Source organism: Morone saxatilis, unplaced genomic scaffold (genome assembly GCF_004916995.1).
Source record: "Morone saxatilis isolate NCDOM2014 unplaced genomic scaffold, NCSU_SB_2.0 Contig10, whole genome shotgun sequence".
NCBI lineage: Eukaryota > Metazoa > Chordata > Actinopteri > Moronidae > Morone > Morone saxatilis.
The window spans coordinates 1207426-1212698 of NW_023339652.1; the positions used below are offsets into that span (position 1 = coordinate 1207426).

At 38.7% G+C, this 5273-nt stretch overlaps 1 protein-coding gene across 1 annotated transcript in view; it reads right to left on the reverse strand.

Annotated features, from left to right (window-relative positions):
* LOC118342013 (glutamate receptor-interacting protein 1-like) overlaps positions 1–5273 on the reverse strand; it is a 32098-nt gene that overhangs the window by 19855 nt on the left and 6970 nt on the right. The window lies entirely within an intron of this gene.

Sequence of the window (5273 nt, forward strand, 5' to 3'; positions counted from 1 at the left end):
TGCTTGTTATTAATGACTCCTGATTGGTCTGAACCACTCTGGTTGGATTGAAGCCTCCTGTTGCTCCGAGCAGTTTTAAATGCATCCTTTTAAAACTGTTAGTTGAATCTGTGAATGTGGGTTCAGTTTGTGTGTCTACATCAGTGGTGTCCGCAAACCCCTTCTTTCCTTAAGGGGGGAGCCAACTTTCCTATCCATCTAATAACACTGACTCATATTTTATGGAATATTTTTTATATTACTTCAACACAAAATTCAACATCAAACATGAACTCAGTAACTGCAGGAAGTTTGTGTAAACCCAGAGATTTGGATGAAATATGAGCAGATTATTTCCTGTTTAGGGAACTTTTTATACAATTCTTTGTCTGTATTCTGGATTTTTAAAATAATTTATAACAGGTTTACAGACTTTTTTTTGGACAAATTTAGCGTTTTCTTGGCTCTGACATTTGGCCACTTTTTTATTAGACAATTTATATTTATTTTTCTTCACAGAAATGAACCAAATACTGAGATATCGAACCTAGTGTGTATATATTTGTACCTTTCTTACATCCCCTAAAATCAAGACCTCATGACTCCCTGTGAAACTTTGTGATAAATGGCTCGTTGGGAATCACTGGCTTATTTGCACATGAAGAGATGCTTTTGTCTTTTCCCATCGTTGTTTGTCCACCCTTGAGCGCCTCACAGGGATTTGAGCCCCCGAACTCTAAGCTGTGTCCTCAAAAACTTGGAAAGAGATTAAAAAACTTTACTGACAAAAATATCCAGTCACAGCTGTCAGATTGATTGACGTCTCATTTTACAGAGATGGTTAAAAATAAAAAATAAAAAACGCATCCCGACTTAATCCGAACAGCTCTGTAATCTTGGGCCAGTGTGCTCGTCGCCATTCATATAAATAACCACACATAAGAAGTCCAGTATTTACATGTGATGCATTATCATGTGTCTATTTTTACCCTCATAAATGCATTTAATCCGGGGGCGTCTAATGCTTCGCGTGACAGGACCGATGAGCTGCTGCAGCACAACTAATTACCCCGCGTGTTACCACACAGACCCATCAGCCGTGATTAGCACTGTTAAAACTGTCAAAAAGTAAATGTGTGACTCTGACGCTCAGCCGGAGATGGACGACTGAAGCTTTTTTGGCGTTTAAAGCTGCAGCCGTCGAACGAGCAGTGATTTCTGAGGGTGAGGTGATTAGCTGCTTTCTGCTGGCCCTCCTGTAACCCGTGCCCCGCTCAGCTCAGCTCAGGCTGGGAAGGAAAGCGCTGGAAGCTGGAGAGACAATGCAATGAGGAAGTTACATAACACACACACACACACACACACAGTGGCAGTCCTCAGCTGCAACCTCCACTGCTGCTCGAAAAAAGTCGGAGAGCCGCGAGAGAGCAAAGATGAGGTTCAGAGCTCGGCCTGGCTCACAATGCGAATGACCGGTTCTGCGTTTCCAGGAGATTTTTCACAATAAACGAAGCTTTAAGACTCTCAAAATAGCTGTTTTGCATCGTTTACGGGCGAAAATCAAATCTAATCAAAACTATCAAATCCAGGAACAAGAAGGAGACATTTTTATCTACAGAGGGAGCGGGTCCTCTTCTGGTGGGGTCCGCCATGTTTCTACAGTTCACAGCTTGTTCTCATTCCCAGTTCATCAATTACAGACGCGAGCAGTGTTCAGTTAGTTGTAGATTCATCGCTAGATTCCGCTAAATCCGACACACTGGTCCTTTAATGCAGTGGTTCTCAACCTAGATGTCAGGACCTTCACTAATACCAAAGCTTCACAGCAGGTTGTGAGGCCGTCTTGATTGTAAGGTGTGTTAGAAAACTTAAAGAATAAATAGTCAGTTGATATCTCTGTTTAGTTCATCTGTGATAAATATAAAGTAAACAGTCTTACAGAACACAACAACATCAGAAACGTGTTTATAAAATCTAATTTGTAATATTGAGATTAAACACTGAACACATTTATTCATTTGTTTTACATAAAAACCAACCGTGAGCTCATCGGCGAACACAAACTCGCTGTTCTGTCCGACACATTCAGGTGTTTCTCTGGAGGCCAAAATCAGTCTCATCAACAACAGCTGAGTCATCATGAAGCTTCACCGGAGAACTGAAAGCAAACACTGAACTACCAGAGACAAAGACACACACAAATATATATATATATCACTGCAGCTTTGCAGCTTTGCTTTGCTTTATTGTTGCTCAAATCTATGAAATCAAGAAACCAAGAGGAGCTTTTATTGAGTATCATAAATTGTTGGTGAAAAAGAGGAAAAAATGCAAGAAATAAGAAAAAAAAGAAAAACACCTGAAAAAAAAGGCATTCAGTTTCAATCAGTTTTATTATTTACAATATTTCAGTACTTTACCTTGCTGTCAGACATACAGGACATATCTGTCTATACTCTCTCCAAAGCCACCAAACTCCTTTAACAAAAACAGCAATTTTATCTTGCAGAACACGAGAGTTGTTGGTCGGCCGCTGCCTCGATACGCAGCAACTAACGTTAGTTTGGATCCGAATTGACGTGTTAAAAACACCAAAGTCACACAAAATCACAAACTAACTAACAGATGGAGGCGACGTTAGAGTAGCAACCCCCGTATATTCTGTGAGGTTTAAAGGAGTCTGGTGGTTGTGAAGAGAGCAATATAAAGACTTCAGTTATGCCTTAAGTCCAACATATAACATGATTTTCTGTTTGTACATTTCTCTTTTATATCGTTTTATTGTCTAATATTGTTAATTCTGCTTCTCACTTCGCAAAAAAACTGGTACAACCCGACCCATCTGAATAAGCCTGAACCCCAGGAAGCAGTTTTATGTTTGACCTGAACCAGAATTTCTGCTTAAAATTAATAAATAATTTAGATTTAATTAAATTAAATCTAATTAAAGCTCTTCTTCCTGACCTCCATGTGGAGTTTGGGATTCAAATTTTAGCTCAAATGTGAGTAAAACCGACTCAATGTACATCAGGCTCTTCCGTCCATCAGTTTCTCCCCCCCTCCGCTGTAATCAGGATTTAAACCTCCAGTTGCATAATCTCGTGTGTGGAGGTAGAGTCGTAGGCCGAGGAGCACAGGTAGTCATCACTGAATTTACCTACTGCATCATATGACTCACTTGGTTCAAAGCAATGTCACCAATGTTTGCCTGAATTCATTCCTTCATATTAACATCTTTAGGTTGCATTTGTTCTTGTTCCTGCAATACTTAAAATACAAAGCTTTCAGGTCCTAAACATCCATAAAAATGCAGCATAAAAGTTTGATTTTGGTCTTAAATATGTTGATTTACTCTGAATTTTGCCAGTTAATCAGCATTAAAATGTCATTAACATTTGACATTTTGGAACAAATTATAAAATAGTATCAGTGTATAATGTTGTGTTCTGTAATTTTATTTAATGCAAACATCTTTTATTTAAAACAACAAATTAGGTCATTTGAGAGCACAAATTATTTAGTTTTTATTAAATTTGTGGTTTATGTTTATGGAGATTTTTGCCTGATTGAGAGGATTTTAGTGATGTGTGGAAGCTCATTTACGCCAATGAATCCTTTTTTCCCATCACATTGGCAGAAATGGTCTTCTATAGTGAGGAGAAAGGAAATGAAGGGAAATAACTATTTATTTGAATCTTGAATTTTTGAATAATCAAAATAAATAAATACATTTCCAGATAAAAATGAAATAATATTTAGATAATAGAGACTAGAATAGAGGCTGTAACTGACTGACTGCTACTCAGTACTACTAAACTGGTTTCCAAACCACCAGGGCATTACCTAAAACGCACCACAATGGGCCCTGAACACATCGCGAACCCTTTAATTACCCTAAAAAGACAGATGAAAATGGCACAGTGAAGTTCATTATATCCTCGCGCAGGTTATTTTAAACTGCACTGGGTCATTAACTGGAGCTTTGTGTGTGTGCAGCAGAGAGAGCGAGTAAATAGAAGATGATTGCCTCATCGGCGTGCGATAATTAAGGGTTTTCAGCCGAGCTGCTCAGCTGGCTCGAGGTCTGTGACATGGGAATGTAAGACTCAGATGAGCTTACGTAACCTAATTGTTTAGCCTCGGAGAAGAGCAGTTATCTTTAAAACGGGAAGCGTTGTGAGGGCCTGAATTAATCAAATATATGTAAACTCTACTGAGAATGCTAATTAATCCCTCTCGGTGTTCCCACCCTCCGCTGCCATCTCCTTCCTGCTGCCGTTGCCTCCATTGTGATCAACCAGAGGGGAGGGTCAACTTTTAATTGTGCCTCGTGTTACAACATCACCTCCACTTTGACTCATAAAGACACAAGCTTCCCTGAAAGCACCGTTTGTGAAATTTGGGGGTTGTCTCTTAAATATTGCCCACATGCTTTTGGGAAGCTCTCGACTTTAGGAAGCAGATGTGATTGTTGGTATTAAAGTGCCAGATTTTTTAATGGAGTTTGGTCTGTAGAGGTGTTTTAGTTTTTTAGATTTAAAAGAATAGCACCGTAGATGATGACTCAGAGACGCTCTCAACTTCAAGAAACAGATGCCAGTAGAGATGGTCCAGACAGGTGTGCAGGTGCAGACATTTAAAAGAATAACAATGTCTTGCATTTCTGTGTTTCTGTATTTTCATCATAATGGGTCATGCGTAGAGTTAGGCTATTTTTGCTGTGTGATTCCTCACTAATTCACGATACCGGCATACAACTATTCTGCATGCCATACCATTGAAGCATTGTGGAACAATACTATAAAACTCACTTGCTTTAACTCAAATATCAGAAGGAAACTAACTTGCTTTGTCCCACTCAGTCATATTCATATCTCTGTTTTGTAGCGAGCATACTATGCGTCAATCAGTCAAGCACCACCCTCCCCCCGTAAGAAAAAGTGAGCTGCACCAATAGCTGTGGTATAGTTTGCACACTGGACTTAAATATATTTTATTTTAATGCAACTTCCCCAACTCCCTCGCTAAATAAAGACATTAAGCATAAAAGGGAACTAAAGTTTCACAGTTCTTATATGTGATAATCTGTGATAGTCATCTTCACCCGGTTAGAAGTAGTTTCCAAATCTTTGTTGTAACTGCATTTCTTTTCCTTTCAGAATCAGAATCAGAATCAGAAATACTTAAATAATCCCAGGGGGAAATTATTTTTGTTACAAACTCCAGATATACAAACAAAATAGACAACTATATTTATAGCAAGCAACATCTATTAAGAACAAAATATAAGTATA